General features: G+C 38.7%; 1 long non-coding RNA gene across 1 annotated transcript in view; it reads right to left on the bottom strand.

Moving 5' to 3' along the window:
• LOC130457077 (uncharacterized) overlaps positions 1–20,537 on the bottom strand; it is a 37,582-nt gene extending 17,045 nt beyond the window's left edge. The window contains exons 1-5 of the long non-coding RNA XR_008916073.1: positions 20,386–20,537; positions 17,893–18,061; positions 15,401–15,569; positions 12,909–13,077; positions 3,399–3,482 (exon numbers count right to left, since the gene is read on the bottom strand). This is a non-coding gene — a long non-coding RNA (uncharacterized LOC130457077). The remainder of the gene's footprint in view (positions 1–3,398; positions 3,483–12,908; positions 13,078–15,400; positions 15,570–17,892; positions 18,062–20,385) is intronic.

Raw genomic sequence — 20,537 nt, 5'->3', positions numbered from 1 at the left:
ATAAATAAAATTATGTAAAGTTTTAATATGCATATACTATGTAAGTGTGTATATACATATATGTTAGAACCAAACTTTTGAAAGCCTGAAATTCTAGATGAAAGAATTACTACATTATCCTATAAGCAATATGGGATCCACTAAGGTCTTTAAGGTACAGATAAACATCAAACAACATAATATGTGGTGTTTAGGGGAGTTGGTATAAACAATTGGAGTAGGAGGGATTGGGGGCAGAGGAAGAAATCAGAGAAGATTTCATTGAAAAGTTGGTACCTGAACTGAGTCATGGATTCTGCAAAAGTCAAGGAAAATCTGCTGTGGAGCCCATAGATGTACACAGGTGTGAAATAGAAGGAGTTTGGGAGAACAACTCTTCAGAAGAAGAGTTTGGTGAGAATAAAATGTAGGAAGGATAATATAAAATAAACCTTCACATGTAGGTTGGAGACATTGTAGAGGGTCTTACATTCTAAAATAATAGTTTGCTAACCAAAGGGCACCAGGGAGAAGGAGAATAACATGGTCAAAACTGCACCTTAGAAAGATTACTTTGAGGGGTGGCAGCTGGGTAGCTCAGTGGATTGAGAGCCAGGCCTAGAGACAGGAGGTCCTAGGTTCAAATCTGACCTCGGACACTTACTACCTGTGTGACTCTGGGCAAGTCACGGCCCCCATTGCCTAGCCTTTACCATTCTTTTGCCTTGGAGCCATTTGGCTCCAAGATGGAAGGTAAAGGTTATTAAAAAAAAAAGATTACTTTGGCAACAATATTGAGGATGGATTGAGATGAGAGAGAGAGAAGAGAAACAAGGTAAGACCAATTATACGGCCATTTGGATAATCCAGGACAACAGGAGAAGGGCTTTGGCTAAGATAGTGGTTATTTGAGTAAAAAAGATGGAAGCAATATTTTTGGAGGTTTTAGTGTACAACTGGATGAATGAGTAGATGAAGTGGGAGCAGTCAAAAATGAGCAAAGCAGGACAATGGAAAGAGTCTACAACTTTGGAGTCAGAAGATATGGGTTCAGATCCTACCTCTGATATTTATATAGAGTCTGACTTTAAAGGAAAGAGGGAGACAATTTCTTTTGGGGAGTATTCATTAGTCACGTCCCTTATTCTTCAACTAGCACACATAAAACCAGAATCAGCTACCTGGCATTTCCATATCTTTCATTTACTGTATGTGCCTGTATTTTTTTTCAAAGGCTTTTTTCAGCTTTCAAAGGAAGGGTCAATGCCTGTCAGAGCGCTGACACATTTCCATTGTAGCCCTCCAGACTTTTTCTGTTTCTACAGTTTTTCTCAAAGCTGAAATGTCTACAACATTCAACATGACTCACCTTCTTCCCTTGTCTCAACATAAACTATCTCACCTCAGCAGCCCATTTTGCAACTTTGCCATTCATCCTTCCTTCTCTCCCGTCCTTAATAAATATATTGAACAAAAACTGTCATCACACTGGTCCCTGGTACAATCCATAATTAACCTCCTTTTAGCCCAAGTATTGTTCATTCATTCACCCCCAACGCACATTCTTAGAGTTGCTGTTGCCTCAGAGGATATACACTTGCTACTGAATTCATACTAAAAAGGGAACTTCCTTAAGTTATTGTGGCTACTCCGCTACCTACTATCCCAATCAATGAGTACACAAAAGGAAACCATCCATTCACTCATTCAATAAGCAATCTTTAACAATCAAGCAAAGTCTTCCCTTAGTAGTGACTATATAGGAAATACTGGAGCATTTGCTGCAAATTCACTCCAATCTGTAGTAAGGAAATTTTCATAAAGCGGGTGCTTAATAAACATTTCTGGAATCTATTCTGTACCTAGCTGGGGTTAATTAAAGTAAATCCAATCGAACTGATTTAAATTGCAAGCAAATTTCTAGGATGGCACAATGGATAGAATCTGGAAGCAAGAAGTCCCAAGATCAAAACCAGCCACAGACTTCACTCACAGGTAACCTTGAGCTGTCACTCGATGTCTATTTGCCTCAGTTCCTTCAACTGTAAAATGAGGATAATAATATCACCCATTTTCCTGGGCAGTTGTGAGGATCAAACGAGATACTATTTATAAAGTGTTTAGTACAGTGTTTGGCATATAGTAGTGCCATAGAAGTGGTAGCTTTAATTATTGACATCATTCTCATCATCCAAATTGTATTGATGGCAGCTGTACAGTGGCAAGAATAATGGATTTGGAATTAGAAGTCCTAGGCTGGAATCACAGCTGGGTCACTTACTAGGAACAGGTGACCTTGGGAAAGCATCATTCATTTCTCTGGGCCTTAAGGGCTTAATTTGTAAAATGAGGAAGGTAGATCCGATCCTCTCTAAAGTCCCTTCTAGCTCTCAACCTATGAATGGAATCTAATGGGGCTTTTAAAAAGGACAGCTATTTACTGGATCCTTGGGGGCCAAGGGGCTCCTAGAAGGCATTTCAGATTTCCTGTCATAACTGTGTGTCTCAAATCGACATTGTGCTGGAGGGACCATTATGATATGTTTCACACCCCCAATATCCAGATTGTGGCACTGATTTCAGTAGGTCTTCAAGACTGTGCAAACATATTCTTTCTATCCTCTTCTGAAAAGATTTATAATACTCAGCTGTGATAAACCTTTCAGAGGTGGTAATAGATTAGTCAGATAAAACTCACCTTTTCAATAAGCTATACAGAACTGCTAATGATTCTGGTGGGGTTTTTGATTCAGTTTCTGAATAAAAGCACAAGGATTCTGAAATCACATTTCAAACTCTTCAACAAAATAGCGACATTTTTCTCAGTCGCCTAACAGTTTTATTTTTATCTCAACTCATCGTTCCTTCAGAAATCTTCAAAGTCACCATCCAACAATCATCAGTAATTCCAATTTGTTTTCTCAAAACTTTTAACCACTTTTTAACCATTTAAGCCTTTCTCACTGACAGTTTACCTTTATTGTCCACAAAGAATAGTTTCAGGAAGAGTACAGGTCATTCTGACATGCCCATCCTTGGAAGATTTTGTACAAGTGGCCCACTGGGTCTGAAATGCTCTTCTCTTCTCATTCCTATCTTCCTTCAAAAAACAGTTCAAGACGAACCTCAAACATCCTTTCTGATTTACCTCCGTTATTGTTCTCTCTGTCTGTCTGTCTGTCTATCTGTCTGTCTGTCTCTCTCTCTCTCTCTCTCTCTCGATGGAAGTGGATGGATGGAACATTTGTTTTTGTCTGCTTTTAAAAATTCCTCTAAAATGGGAAATGTCTGGTCATTTAACACATTTACAATTCTACTTGGTAAAGCTTTATCGGGGTGATATTTTTCAACAAAGTTTTGTGCATCCACCCATTCTGCACACATTTTCTTGATTAATGAAGTGGAGATATCCTTCTTACCTGCAGAAAACACCCCTCTATTAGCTGTTGCTGCTTCCTTTGAAATTCCTTCAGTTCCTCAGAATGAAGGTCTTCTTTATGCTCCTGAAATAAAACACGATGCTTTATTTCAGCTGGAGTGGACATATGCTTCCTGATCATCACACCAATAAGTTCTAGCAAGCATGTTGAATTGTTGAATGCCAACCAAACATCAAATACAGCAATGTTTTATGCTCATCGAAATACATCACGTACCAAATCTGAACAGTTCCAAGACCATCCAGTATGAAGTTTAGATGGTATATATACATATTTATGTGTGTGTGTATCTGTGGGGAGATCCAAGTTTGTGAAGGAAATGTTCTATCATTATTTGATAACTGTTTTGTTTTTAAATGTTTCTTTGAACTCAAGTTGGCTATGATTTAGAGAGAATTTTAGTCTAGAAAGTATGTAAAACATCAACTTTGGGGACCCACTGATGGTGGGGTAGGAAGGAAAACTCTGTTACATATATAAAATAAATTGGACTAAAGTCTCTTTCTACTCAAAAATTCCAAAATATTCTGAAGGCTCTCTGCCTCAACAATATCCTCAAATAAAAGCTTGCTTGCACTTAGCACAGTACCTGGCACATAAGAGGCACTTAATGTGGGTTGATTGACTGATTGATTGATGGCTGCTCTATGATTTCAAGGGTTCAAGATTTGTGAAGAAAAGGCCATTGAGCATAGAGAAAGATCCCCAAATGTAAAGACTCTTCTGTTCAAGTGTCTGCCAAGGTCAGGTGGTGACACCTAGGAGGTGTCACATTAAATCACAAAAAAAGTGAGCGTTGGATATTCATCTATTTCCATTGGCCTATGAGAACTCTTTAGCATCCTCTGCTAATGAATACTAATGGAATGGGTGAGATAGCTTATCTGCTTCTGCAAACAAGGCCAGAACCTATGGCTCCACAGATCATTGGAGTAAAGTAATAATGAGGGTTCAGGATGGCCAATTTTTTAATTCCTTTTTATTCTTTGCTCTTCAATTTTCCACTGTTTCTGTTCCTTGTTAATCACAAATCAGGGTACTAGGCCCTCTACTACAAGAAGTAGGGGTGGGCTGCTTTCCTTACATTTGTCAGCTTGAGTCATCCTTAAAGTTTTAGGTCAAAATAGTTCTGGGTAGCTTGAAGTGACCTCTCTGGCCATCACAGGCAGAAAATTGGGCCCTCTTTTTATTGTGAAGGGACTCAAGAAATGACAGTTGAACCAATGGCTTGCCATAAAGTGCACGGGGAGTGACAGAAAGAGTGGCAGATAAATTAAAGAGTAAGTCCTGTTTAGCAATTTGGGGTGACAGCACTTTAAATTTTTACTCTGGGATTGTTTAGGAATGACAGAATGTAGTGAGAAAGGCAGCAAACCCATTATGAAAAGGAATGTGCATCAGGGACTGAAAAAAAATAAAACCTCCAGTCCTCAAAATTGGGGAAATTTTTTTTTTACATATGTGATTTAAGTAGTAATCCATTAACCTTTCACACAGTCTTCAAATTTCCCATTGCCACATCTTGTCATTAACCTAATATTTGAATCAAGATTTCCGGCAGCTTTTATGTTGCACAAACCCTATGGGGGAAGTCATTAGGGTTTGAAATGAGCATTTTCTGTCAGTCTTTCCCAAGTAGCAGGCTGTGATGTCACAAATGCCCAATTATGACATCAAGATGAAGGTTTAGTCTTATAAAATGCTAGCTTCACAAATGGAAACAAAGGAAGAGACTCTGCTCATGAATCATAAAAGGTGGACAGAGAACAAAAGAGTGACATGGCTTTGCCTAGGGCCATCCCGTAGCAGGCAAAGTGGGTTATTTTGTCCAAGTTTTAGGGGATTTGGGTTTTGTTTGCACCTCTCATCTTTCTGAAGGCAGTTGAAATGCTTGTCATTAAAGTCACATCTTGAAATCAAACTATCATCTCCAGAAGGCTACTCACTTTAAAAGATGACCAAGCCCCAAGTACAATTGTGATCCAAGACAGTTAGCAAGAAGTGCTGCCAACAGGAATGACAGAGGACTGAGGAACTCGCTTCTAGGAAGCGGAGATGAGGGAAATTTGTTCTCTGAAGGGAAGGGGAAAGGAGAGAGGATCATAATCTTATTGGAAATCTGCCTTTAGGCAAAGCTGCACCCCAGCTATTCCAAAGAAAATTGCTTTTAAAAAAGGGTACCTCACTAAAGCTAAAGAGGTCCTCATCCGATTCCTACAAAAGTTTCTCCTAAATTTGTAGGGAAAGAAACAAGCATTTAAAATGCATCTACTGTGTGCCAGGAACTGTGCAAAGCATTTTACAAGTATCCCCTTTGATCCTCATAACAACTCTGAGAAGCAAGTGCTACTTTTATCCTTATTTTACAATGGAGGAAACTGAGGCAGGCAGCAATGAAGTGATTTTTCCCAGAGACAAAGAGTTATTAAATATCTGAGAATGGATTTGAACGCAGATCTTCCTGACTCCAATCCCAATGCTCTATCCATTGCATTACCAGCTGCTTGGCAATAGATGAGAGAAGACAAATAAATAACACTCCCCTCAGTTAGAAGCATAACCCAAGCATAGTCAACACATAGGTGGCACACACACAGTAAATGTATTAGGATGTGTTTCATCCTTGTCTATGCTGTAAATTGAAAAGCAAAATAGTAGACTGGAGAGGGAACAGGTCTAGGAGTCAGGAATATTTGGGTTCAAATCCTGCCTCTGAAAAATACTAGATGGGCAGGTAACTTCATCTCTCAGTGCTCTGAACTAATCTTGCAGATTCTTAAGTTACATAATTTTATCACTGTGAAATAGTTTCCAAACCAATTTCCCCCATACTAGGGGTTCAAAAAGATGTGACCCGCAAACTCCTCACAATCCCCAAGATCCCTTTTAGGGATCCTCAAGGTCAAAGCTATTTTCATAATAATACCAAGTCATTATCTGCCTATTAACATACTACATACTTGAAGAACACTGAATTTCCTTCATAAACTTCAACCAAAACAGTATTATCCCAACAGACTGTATGCAAAAGCAGATAGGATATCCAGTTATCTTCTAAAGATACTGGGCATTAAAAAGATGGGCAAAATACATAAAATAGCATTCTTCTCACTAAATTTTTTCTGTTATGAAAGTTATTTTTCATTAAAATATGTTATTTATACTAACATATTATGGATTAACATAATTTAATGAATTAATAAATATTTTAAAATTTTAGCCATTTTAATGTCTAAAAATGATAAATATCAATGAACATAACTTGCATAAATAAAAGCTTTTTGGAGTCCTCAATAATTTTTAAGAGTGTAAAGAGTCTTGAGACCAACAAGTTTGAGTAACACTGCTCTATACCAGTAATATTATAGATCTAGACCAATAATAATGGGTGCCATCTTCCATTCCAAAGGTTTGCCTAAATGGGAAATATGCATGGAGTAAAAGAATGTAGAAATATGTAGAAGTATTTTTGTTGAAAAATTTTAATGCAATAGTGGTTTGTTTTATAGCAATAACTACAATGGACCTATGATGCCATCAAACTCAATGTTCCTTTCAATGTCATAGGTCATGGTCCATTTCTGATTGCCCATCCTGGGTAACTCTTACCCATAACTTCCCATAAATTCATTATAGGAAATCCATATAACATACTAGAGGCCTTTATCACTTTCTTGTGATACTAGATGGATTCCAGGAGAGTACTCTGCTATATAGACAATATTATTATCCTTGTATAAATGTTCTCTTCCCCTTAAGAGCATGATATCTCATTTTCTCTTCCTAACATATATTTCTTTTTTTTTTTAATCCTCACCTTCCATCTTGGAGTCACTATTGTGTATTGGCTCCAAGGAAGAGGAGTAATAAGGGCTAGGCAATGGGGGTCAAGTGACTTGCCCAGGGTCACACAGCTGGGAAGTGTCTGAGGCCAGATTTGAACATAGGACCTCCTGTCTCTAGGCCTGGCTCTCAATCCACTGAGCCACCCAGCTGCCCCCCAACATGTATTTCTTGATATATCTTTATTGTGAGTCTGTTTCAAAGGTCCTCACTGGTTATGTGTTTTAGAATTCTTAAGCCTACCATCCATGCCTCCATTAACTTATATAGGAAAACCTTCAGAAATAATTGTCTATAGCCATACAATATTATCAATAGAATGATTTTGTTGTTCAGTCATTTCAGTCATGCCCAGCAAAGATCCTGGAGTGTTTGGTCATTTCCTTCTCCAGCTTATTTTACAGATGTGGAAAATGAGGCAAACAGAGGTAAGGGACTTGCCCAGGGTCACACAGCTAGAAAGTGTCTAAGACAAGATTTGAACTCAAGAAGATGAGTCTTGCTGACTCCAGGCCCAGCATTCTATCCATTACACCATCAAGCTGCCAAATAACAGTATTTTTAAAATACCATTTTCTGCAGAAAGTTTGGGATCATTAAATAAGCTTTGTAATTTATTGAAGACAATTCAATCTCTTCTCTTCCTCCTATTTAATTCTGGGCCCTGATTATCTATTTGTTTTGTCTGGCTCAGATACACATACTGATGGACAAACCCTTTGGGTTTTCCATTCCACTACATGTCATTATCGAGGCAATAGACAGTCTTCATCTGCTTGGTCTTTACTGGATGAATGATTAGGCCAAATTCTTTTGATAAGTGACAGATCTCTTACAGGAGACTTTGCAATGTTCTGGGGTTTTGTGCAAACAGCATATTGTCATCCACAAACAAGAGCATCTGGAGCAGAGATGTCAAACACAAGACCCACAGGCTGTATGTTCACAACATCCAGAGTATAGCCCAATGTGGCTCAGTCATTTTTCAATCAAGTCTGGCTCTTCATGACTCCATTTGGGGTTTTCTTGGCAAAGATCCTGGAGTGGTTTGCCATTTCCTTCTCCAGTTCATTTTACAGATGAGGAAACTGAGGCAATCAGGGATTAAGTGACTTGCCCAGGGTCACACAACTAGGACGTATCTGAAGCTGGATTTGAACCCAGGAAGATAAGTCTTTAGTGAATAGAACATTAGTCACTGTACCGCCTATCTGCTGGCCCAAACCAGTTCTAAATGCAAGTGGGAAATATTTAATAAAACAAACTGAAATAAAATAAAACATAGATAGCATTATCATTTAAAGCTGCATCAGTCTGCAGCACACAGAGAGCTTGTGTTTAGATTAGTGATTCTTGTTTTGATTCGTGTTTGACCTCACTCATCTAGAGAATTCAGGGAGATCACTCTTCATCTAGTAATTTGCACTGAATGGGCACCTTCACCAAAAATACATCTATTAAAATGTATTTAATTTCTCTGAAATCGTCTTCAATTACTGGCATCTAGGTGATTCACTGAGCCTGTAATCATAAAGACCCGAGTTCAAATCTGCTCACAGATGACTTAAAAGCTGCAAGACCTTGGACAAATCACCTAACCACTTTCTGCCTCAGTGTCCTCAAATATAAAATGGGGATAATTACAGCACCTCCCCTCATAGGGTTCTTGTGATCATTAAGTGAGATATTTGTATAGTTCTTAGCATAGTGTAGATGCTATGTAAATGCTTATTCCCCCTCCCTTCCCTTCATTGGGTTACTGATGGGTTATTGATGCCCTTTGGAACATTTTCCTCTGTTCCCCGAGTAATGTGAGATCTTCCAGGGTTATTCAGATTCAGTGAGACATTGCTCTAAAGATGAATAGGAATTGGTGCTGGCATCCCAATACCCAACACAGAAAGTGCTCAGAAATACATGTAGCTGTTTGAGAAGACCCCTGAACACCATCCAGAAGACTCTGTTCTCATTTCTTAATTGACTGATGGAAGAGGTGCCCAAGCTAATAATAAGTGACATTTTATGGAATAAAGAATGGAAGCAGCTAGATGGCTCAGTGAATAAGAGTGTTGGACCTAGAATCAGATAGATATTCATTTAAATTTGGCCTCGGACACTTACTAGCTGTGTATCGTGGATAAATCACTTAACCTCTCTTTGTGGCTCAGTGGGGTCTAGAATCAGGAAAATCTGCTTCATATTTGGTCTCAGATACTTATGTGAGGAGCTGGGTGACCCTGGACAAATCACTTAATCCCTATTTGCCTTAACCCACCAGAGAAGAAAATGGCAAGCCACTCAGGTATCTGTGCCAAGAAAATCCCACGGTATGGTCCATGGGGTCATGAAGAGTCAAACACAACTGAACAATAGAATAAAAAAATTGGATAATATTTTAAACACTATCTGTCTCTTCTGAACTCACAAAACCATAGCAATCAAAATTAGACAGGGAACAAGTAAAACAGCTGAAATTTTTGCAGCTTATTTTTCTGGTACGGCTTTCTTTCCCCTAACATTAAACTTTTTGAATGGTCTGAAAATTCTGGGACAGACTTTCAGTCCATTGTTTTCATAGCACTGGTATCCCCATCTTATAGATGAGGAAACTGAGGTTGTAGGAGTTAGTCACTTGCCCATGATCACAGAGCTAAGAAAGTGTCAAAGACAGTATTTAAAATGTCAGACTAAACTAAAATCCAAGGACTTCAAAATTAAGTCCAGGGATACCCTCTCACTTGGGTAGAGAAATAGAAGTAGAGCATGGAGTATTTTATATACTTCATTAATTGAGATTTGTTCAAAGAGAACCTGATCCAGTCCATACAAGGATTTGTCACATTTTTTATGATTATAGATTCCAAAATAGGTCTTGATCAATGACACATGTAAAACCCAGTGGAATTGTGCATGTACTATGGGAGGGGGGGAAGGGAGGGAAAGAACATGAATCATGGAACCATAGAAAAATATTCTTAATTAAATTTTTTCAAAGGAAAAAAGATTACAGATTCCATGTTTGAATGATAAACTGCATGTCTTCTTGCACAGAAAATAAAGTGAATTCTGCGGAGTTTCTCCTATTTCTCAGGGACCAAAAGTGAAACTAAACATGATCCTTGGGAATCTACCATTTACTATCTTATTAGCTAGATAGAGTAGATACAATGAATAGACTGTCAGCCCTAGAATCAAGAAGATTCATCTTCCTGAGTTCAAATCCAGCCTCAGACAATCACTAGCTGTGTGACCCTGAGCATCCAGGTCACTTAACTGTTTGCCTCAGTTTCTTCATCTATAAAATGATCTGGAGAAGTAAATGATACACCACTCCAGTATCTTTGCCAAGAAAAACCCAAATGGGGTCACAAAAAATCAGACACAGTTAAATGACTAAATAACAACTTTTGATCAATGAAGTAACACAATGGATAGAGTGCTAAGGCTAAAATCAGAAAGACTCATCTTCCCGAGTTCAAATGTGAACATAGACACTTATTAGCTATGTGACCCTGGGCAACTCACCTAACACTATTTGCCTCAACATCCTCATCTGTAAAATGAGCTGTAGAAGGAAATGAAAAATCACTCCAGGATCTTTGCCTAGAAAATCCCAAGTGGGGGTCATAAGAAGTAGGACATGACGACAAAACAACTGAACAATAAATTTGATAGAATAGCGTGACCCAAATACATATGTTCCCACCCACCAGACTATAAACTCTTATGAAACAAACTCTATCCTACTGATATCAAACAAGACCTAATACATGGCTTGCAGTAAATATATGCCAGTTGAATGGAACTAGGTCTAAAAGTGGTTAATAGAATCCTAGATTAAGTAAAAGGGACTTTGCTGCTCCTCATGGTTGATATTCCAACACCTTTTAGCCATCTGACCTCTCCTCTGTCTCACTTGTTGAATCTTCATTCAGGTCACATCAGTGAGCCAAAGGTGTGTGATAGGGCCCAAGAATTCCAGGTAATCTTATCTCCTTCCTCTATGAAGTTTTGCTTGGCTAACCTTATCAGCCTCCACAGGTTCAATTATCATCTCTATGCAGATGATTTGGGGATCTATTGGTCCATGTAGTCCAGATAAGGACCTAGAGGTCCTCTACACCAACTAATTTCATGTCCTCAAGATATCAACTCAAACTCAACATGTCCCAAATAAAACTCACTATCTCTCCCTACTCCATTCAGCCTCCATCTCCTTATACTTCTGTTATTGTCAAGGGGACCACCATCATCACAATCACTCAAGCTCCCATCCTCACTATCATTCTCAACTCCTTATGTTCACCTGACGTATCCAACTTCTGTTGCCAAGTTTAGTCATTTCTTTCACATCTCATGTATACACTCCTTCTCTCTACTCACAATGCCACCATTCTGGGACAGGACATATTACCTCACAGCTGGACTACTGCCATAGCCTTCTGTTAGCTATCCTTGGTAACAGTTTTATATAGTCCAATGGGAATAGTTCCAAGTTCTCCCCAGAATGTTTGCATGAGTTCACAACTCCACCAACAATGCAATAGTGTTCCAATATTTCCACCTTTCTTCGAACATTTACCACTTTCTTTTACTACCATGTTGATCAATCTGATAGCTCTGAGTTAGTAGTACATTAGTGTTGTTTTAATTAGAATATTTTCTTAAAAATATAGGTACCTTCACATAAAAAACACGCAGACATTTACTCTTTTTTAATAATTTCTAATAAATATTTTGTTTGACTTGAAACTTGCAACTTGGCACTTTCCTAACATTTCAGTTTTCATATACCTTATTCCCCTCAACAAATTCTATGATACAGGAATGTTGAATGTCTTGATCTCTGAACACTAAGCACAATCTCCAAAATGTGTTCCTTTTCCATGACTTTTCCCAATGCCTAATACATTTTACCTTCTCTTCTTGGTCTACTAGATATCCTGGCATCTTTCTTCAAGACTTAAATTCCAACCTCTCTAAGAAGCCTTCACTAATTATTCGCATTCCCAGTGTCTTTCAGAAAATAGCAGCCATTTACAGTGAATATATCTTCTTTTTCTCATTTCTTGTTCAGTCATTAAATACTCTCTGTTTCCCCATTTATGGTTTCATGGCAGAAATACTAGAGAGGTTTGCCATTTAGTTTACCTCATTTGACATGAGAAACTGAGGCAAAAGTAGTTAAAGTGACTTACCCTGGAGGAAACAGACAGTGTAAGGAGATTTCAACTCATAAAGAAGAGTGCTCCTAATTTTAAGCGCGGTGTTCTATCCACTCTTCCATCTAGCTGCCCAAAACAAAATGGTTTACATATGTCCTCCATCTCCCACACCCCAGAATATGAATGAGCTCCTGAAGGCAGGAGTACTTAAAAAATGCTTATCAACAGACTTCCTGCATGACTAATACATAGTGAGTGCTTAATAAAAATTATATCACTGAATGAGAAGCCTTCAAATAAAGCTTTCTTATTAATCAGACAAGAAACCCAGATTCAAGAGAGATTGAATGTTTTCCTTAAGGGTTACACTGAAACAGTAAATAATAGAACTGAAATTTGAACCCAGAGCATCTGAGCCAAACTTTAAGCTCTTTAATCAACATAATGAATTATCTTATTGAATTGGTCTTTCAAGACTTACTTTCATCTCTGATGAAATGAAATAAAGAATCCAGGTTTCTCTTTCTTATTACTTTCTTTCTGTTGGGCCGGGACCTGTGATTCCAAGAAGACCCTTCTTGACTTCAATACTGGAATGGTTGGCACTTTGGCTACTATGCCAACTTGCTGCTCATCTATTTTTATAATACCTAGAAAGAAAACAACATTTTTACAAACAAAGTAATAAATGCATGAGAATATAATGATGATGTGGACAATAGTTCTAATAATCACAATAAAAATCTTGATATTAACAGTTGTTATGACTCTTCCATCCAAGGGAGAGAAGATTACTTTCGACCTTCCCAGCTACCAGGAAATAGCTGATGTTCAGGAAATTATCATAAAAGAGACAACTAGAAAACAGTATCCCTTAAGATACTTTTCCTACACATCACTGCTTAGCATTGTCTCTGGAATTTCTCACAGCACATTGTGTGTCCCTTCTCTATATTTATCTCTTTTTCTTTGTATTAGATTGACCCAAATACATGTTGTCTACCCTACCAGACACTAATACAACAGAAACTCTATACTATTAATATCATATACACTAAGATCTAATACACACCTTACAGTAAATAAATGCCAGTTGAATAAAATTGAAGGCTACTTCCAAAGGGGAGGACAGGATCCTAGATTAAGAGGTTAATGGTTCTTTCCTACTCCTCCTGGTTGATATTCCATCATCCTTTACCCATCTGATCTCTCCTCTGCTTTTCTTGTTGGATCTTAATCCAGGTCATTCCAATGAGTCAATGGTGTCTGACAGGGCTCTAGAGTCCCAGGTCATATTGTCTCCTTCCTCTACACATTTTTATCTGGTGAAACTAATTAGCCCCTCGTACCCCCCGGGTTGAATCATCATCTCGATGCAGATGATTTGGGCATCTATGTGTTCAGCCCTGACTTCTCTCCTCACCTCTAGGCCCTCATCACCAAATGTCTATTAAACAAGTTAAATTTCATGTCCTCAAGATATCAACTCAAACTCACTATGACCTAAAAAACCCCCCATTACCTCTCTCTACCTGAGCAACCTGTATCTATTTGGATGTCTCTGTCATCGTCAGGGGTACCACCATCTTCACTATCCTCACTATCATTCTCATCTCCTTACTTATTTCACCTTAAGTATCTCCAACATCTACTGCCAAGCTTAGTCATTAATTTCAAATAACTTCTACACATCCCCTACTCCTTCCCTCTATTACTGCTGTCACTATTCTGGGACAGGACATATTGCCTCACAGCTAGACTACTGCCACAGCCTTCTGTTACCTTTTCTTGTCTCACAGTTTAATAGCCCTTTGGGAAGAGTTCCAGGTTCTCCCACAGAACGCTTGCATGAGATCACAACTCCACCAGCAATGCATTAGCATTCCAATCTTGCCACATTCCCTCCAACATTGACTAAGAGGTTCAAAGTGAATCTCTTACAGCCACACTGGCCAATCCAATTGCAGTGATGTCGTACCTCATTGTGGTTTAGTTAAAGCTATATCCTAAAATAAAGGTACCTTCATATAAAACAATGCAAGCAGATACACACCCAGCATGCTTTAATAATTTCTATTAAATATTAAATGTTGTATTGGCCTTTTATCAACATGATGCTTTTCTCAATTTCCAATTTTCATATACTTTACTACATTCTGCAATACCTGTAACCCACGCTTATGGAACTTCTTGTTCTCTACACACAACTCCCCATCCGCAGCAGTGTTCGCTTTCCATGACTTTTCCCCATGAATAGTATATTCTACCTTCTTGGACAACTAGCTTCTAGGGCTTCCTTTCTTCAAGACTCAAATTACAACCTCTCTAAGAAACCTCCACCAATTATTCCCACTGCCGGTGTCTTTCCTCAGAAAATACCAGCCATTTACGGTGAATATGTCTTGGTAGTCTCATTTGTTGTTCAGTCATATTTGCTCTCTGTTTCCCCATTTATGGTTTCATAGCAGAACTACTAGAGTGGTTTGCCAATAGGAGAAACTGAGGCAAATGGAGTTAAAGGGACTTGCTCTGGATCAAACAGACAGTGTGTAAGGAGATTAGAACTCCAAAAAAAGAGTCTTCCTGATTCTAAGCCCAGTGTTCAATCCACTCTTCCAACTAGGTGCCCAGGACACAATGGTTTGCATGTTGTCTACATCCCGTACACCACAGAATATGAGCTCCTGAAGGCAGGAGTACTTAAAAATGCTTATCGACTGACTTTCTGCATGACTAATACATAGTGAGTGCTTCATAAAAATTATCCCACTGAATGAGAAGCCTTCAATTAAAGCTTTCTTATTAATCAGACAAGAAAATCAGATTCAAGAGAGATTGAATGTTTTCCTTAAGGGTCACACTGAAGCAGTATATAATAGAATTGAAATTTGAACCCAGAGCATCTGAGCCAAATCTTCGGCTCTATCAATAACATAATGAATTATCTTATTGGATTGGTCTTTGTAGACTTACTTTCATCACTGATGAAATGAAATGAGGAATCCGGGTTTCTCTTTGTTGCTCCTTTGGTTCTGTCGGGCCCGGACCTGTGATTCCAAGAAGACCTTTTTGGACTTCAATACTGGAATGGTTGGCACTTTGGCTACTATGCCAACTTGCTGCTCATCTATGTTTATTTTACCTAGAAAGAAAACAACATTTTTACCAACAAAGTAATAAATGCATGAGAATATAATGATGACGTGGACAAGAGTTCTAATAATCATAATAAAAATCTTGATATTAACAATTGTTATGACTCTTCAATCCAGGGGAGAGAAGATTACTTTCGACCTTCCCAGCTACCAGGAAATAGCTGATGTTCAGGAAATTATCATAAAAGAGACAACTAGAAAACAGTATCCCTTAAGATACTTTTCCTACACATCACTGCTTAGCATTGTCTCTGGAATTTCTCATAGCACATTGTGTGTCCCTTCTCTATATTTATCTCTTTTTCGTTCTATTAGATTGACCCAAATACATGTTGTCTACCCTACCAGACACTAATACAACAGAAACTCTATACTATTAATATCATATACACTAAGATCTAATGCACACCTTACAGTAAATAAATGCCAGTTGAATAAAATTGAAGGCTACTTCCAAAGGGGAGGACAGGATCCTAGATTAAGAGGTTAATGGTCCTTTGCTACTCCTCCTGGTTGATATTCCATCATCCTTTACCCATCTGATCTCTCCTCTGCTTTTCTTGTTGGATCTTAATCCAGGTCATTCCAATGAGCCAATGGTGTCTGACAGGGCTCTAGAGTCCCAGGTCATATTGTCTCCTTCCTCTACACATTTTTATCTGGTGAAACTAATTAGCCCCTCGTACCCCCTGGGTTGAATCATCATCTCGATGCAGATGATTTGGGCATCTATGTGTTCAGCCCTGACTTCTCTCCTCACCTCTAGGCCCTCATCACCAAATGTCTATTAAACAAGTTAAATTTCATGTCCTCATGATATCAACTCAAACTCACTATGACCTAAAAAAACCCCCATTACCTCTCCCTACCTCATCAACCTGTATCTATTTGGATGTCTCTGTCATGGTCAGGGGTACCGCCATCTTCACTATCCTCACTATCATTCTCATCACCTTACTTATTTCATCTTAAGTATCTCCAACATCTACTGCCAAGCTTAGTCATTTCTTTCAAATAACTTCTACACATCCCCTACTCCTTCCCTCTATTAACGCTGTCACTATTCTGGGACAGGACATATTGCCTCACAGCTAGACTACTGCCATAGCCTTCTGTTACCTTTTCTTGTCTCACAGTTTAGTAGCCCTTTGGGAAGAGTTCCAGGTTCTCCCACAGAATGCTTGCATGAGATCACAACTCCACCAGCAATGCATTAGCATTCCAATCTTGCCACATTCCCTCCAACATTGACTAAGAGGTTCAAAGTGAATCTCTTACAGCCACATTGGCCAATCTCATTGCAGTGATGTGGTACCTCATTGTGGTTTAGTTAAAGCTATATCCTAAAATGAAGGTACCTTCATATAAAACAATGCAAGCAGATACACACCCAGCCTGCTTTAATAATTTCTATTCAATCTTAAATGTTGTATTGGCCTTTTCTCAACATGATGCTTTTCTCAATTTCCAATTTTCATATACTTTACTACATTCTGCAATACCTGTAACCCACGATTATGGAACTTCTTGTTCTCTACACACAACTCCCCATCCGCAGCTGTGTTCCCTGTCCATGACTTTTCCCCATGAATAATATATTCTACCTTCTTGGACAACTAGCGTCCAGGGCTTCCTTTCCTCAAGACTCAAATTCCAACCTCTCTAAGAAACCTTCACCAATTATTCCCACTGCCGGTGTCTTTCCTCAGAAAATACCAGCCATTTACGGTGAATATGTCTTGGTAGTCTCATTTGTTGTTCAGTCATATTTGCTCTCTGTTTCCCCATTTATGGTTTCATAGCAGAACTACTAGAGTGGTTTGCCAATAGGAGAAACTGAGGCAAATGGAGTTAAAGGGACTTGCTCTGGATCAAACAGACAGTGTGTAAGGAGATTTGAACTCCAAAAAAAGAGTCTTCCTGATTCTAAGCCCAGTGTTCAATCCACTCTTCCAACTAGGTGCCCAGGACACAATGGTTTGAATGTTGTCTACATCCCGTACACCACAGAATATGAGCTCCTGAAGGCAGGAGTACTTAAAAATGCTTATCGACTGACTTTCTGCATGACTAATACATAGTGAGTGCTTCATAAAAATTATCCCACTGAATGAGAAGCCTTCAATTAAAGCTTTCTTATTAATCAGACAAGAAAATCAGATTCAAGAGAGATTGAATGTTTTCCTTAAGGGTCACACTGAAGCAGTATATAATAGAATTGAAATTTGAACCCAGAGCATCTGAGCCAAATCTTCGGCTCTATCAATAACATAATGAATTATCTTATTGGATTGGTCTTTGTAGACTTACTTTCATCACTGATGAAATGAAATGAGGAATCCGGGTTTCTCTTTGTTGCTCCTTTGGTTCTGTCGGGCCCGGACCTGTGATTCCAAGAAGACCTTTTTGGACTTCAATACTGGAATGGTTGGCACTTTGGCTACCATGCCAACTTGCTGCTCATCTATGTTTATTTTACCTAGAAAGAAAACAACATTTTTACCAACAAAGTAATACATGCATAAGAATATAATGATGATGTGGACAAGAGTTCTAATAATCATAATAAAAATCTTGATATTAACAATTGTTATGACTCTTCCATCCAGGGGAGAGAAGATTACTTTCGACCTTCCCAGCTACCAGGAAATAGCTGATGTTCAGGAAATTATCATAAAAGAGACAACTAGAAAACAGTATCCCTTAAGATACTTTTCCTACACATCACTGCTTAGCATTGTCTCTGGAATTTCTCATAGCACATTGTGTGTCCCTTCTCTTTATTTATCTCTTTTTCGTTCTATTAGATTGACCCAAATACATGTTGTCTACCCTACCAGACACTAATACAACAGAAACTCTATACTATTAATATCATATACACTAAGATCTAATACACACCTTACAGTAAATAAATGCCAGTTGAATAAAATTGAAGGCTACTTCCAAAGGGGAGGACAGGATCCTAGATTAAGAGGTTAAGGGTCCTTTGCTACTCCTCCTGGTTGATATTCCATCATCCTTTACCCATCTGATCTCTCCTCTGCTTTTCTTGTTGGATCTTAATCCAGGTCATTCCAATGAGCCAATGGTGTCTGACAGGGCTCTAGAGTCCCAGGTCATATTGTCTCCTTCCTCTACACATTTTTATCTGGTGAAACTAATTAGCCCCTCGTAGCCCCCAGGTTGAATCATCATCTCGATGCAGATGATTTGGGCATCTATGTGTTCAGCCCTGACTTCTCTCCTCACCTCTAGGCCCTCATCACCAAATGTCTATTAAACAAGTTAAATTTCATGTCCTCAAGATATCAACTCAAACTCACTATGACCTAAAAACCCCCCCCATTACCTCTCCCTACCTCAACAACCTGTATCTATTTGGATGTCTCTGTCATGGTCAGGGGTACCACCATCTTCACTATCCACACTATCATTCTCATCTCCTTACTTATTTCATCTTAAGTATCTCCAACATCTACTGCCAAGCTTAGTCATTTCTTTCAAATAACTTCTACACATCCCCTACTCCTTCCCTCTATTAACGCTGTCACTATTCTGGGACAGGACATATTGCCTCACAGCTAGACTACTGCCATAGCCTTCTGTTACCTTTTCTTGTCTCACAGTTTAGTAGCCCTTTGGGAAGAGTTCCAGGTTCTCCCACAGAATGCTTGCATGAGATCACAACTCCACCAGCAATGCATTAGCATTCCAATCTTGCCACATTCCCTCCAACATTGACTAAGAGGTTCAAAGTGAATCTCTTACAGCCACATTGGCCAATCTCATTGCAGTGATGTGGTACCTCATTGTGGTTTAGTTAAAGCTATATCCTAAAATGAAGGTACCTTCATATAAAACAATGCAAGCAGATACACACCCAGCCTGCTTTAATAATTTCTATTCAATCTTAAATGTTGTATTGGCCTTTTCTCAACATGATGCTTTTCTCAATTTCCAATTTTCATATACTTTACTACATTCTGCAATACCTGTAACCCACGATTATGGAACTTCTTGTTCTCTACACACAACTCCCCATCCGCAGCTGTGTTCCCTGTCCATGACTTTTCCCCATGAATAATATATTCTACCTTCTTGGACAACTAGCGTCCAGGGCTTCCTTTCCTCAAGACTCAAATTCCAACCTCTCTAAGAAACCTTCACCAATTATTCCCACTGCCGGTGTCTTTCCTCAGAAAATACCAGCCATTTACGGTGAATATGTCTTGGTAGTCTCATTTGTTGTTCAGTCATATTTGCTCTCTGTTTCCCCATTTATGGTTTCATAGCAGAACTACTAGAGTGGTTTGCCAATAGGAGAAACTGAGGCAAATGGAGTTAAAGGGACTTGCTCTGGATCAAACAGACAGTGTGTAAGGAGATTTGAACTCCAAAAAAAGAGTCTTCCTGATTCTAAGCCCAGTGTTCAATCCACTCTTCCAACTAGGTGCCCAGGACACAATGGTTTGAATGTTGTCTACATCCCGTACACCACAGAATATGAGCTCCTGAAGGCAGGAGTACTTAAAAATGCTTATCGACTGACTTTCTGCATGACTAATACATAGTGAGTGCTTCATAAAAATTATCCCACTGAATGAGAAGCCTTCAATTAAAGCTTTCTTATTAATCAGACAAGAAAATCAGATTCAAGAGAGATTGAATGTTTTCCTTAAGGGTCACACTGAAGCAGTATATAATAGAATTGAAATTTGAACCCAGAGCATCTGAGCCAAATCTTCGGCTCTATCAATAACATAATGAATTATCTAATTGGATTTGTCTTTGTAGACTTACTTTCATCACTGATGAAATGAAATGAGGAATCCGGGTTTCTCTTTGTTGCTCCTTTGGTTCTGTCGGGCCCGGACCTGTGATTCCAAGAAGACCTTTTTGGACTTCAAAACTGGAATGGTTGGCACTTTGGCTACCATGCCATCTTGCTGCTC

The sequence above is a fragment of the Monodelphis domestica genome, chromosome 2 (assembly GCF_027887165.1).
Source record: "Monodelphis domestica isolate mMonDom1 chromosome 2, mMonDom1.pri, whole genome shotgun sequence".
In the NCBI taxonomy this organism is placed as follows: Eukaryota; Metazoa; Chordata; class Mammalia; order Didelphimorphia; family Didelphidae; genus Monodelphis; species Monodelphis domestica.
This window is presented reverse-complemented; position numbering and strand designations above follow the sequence as displayed.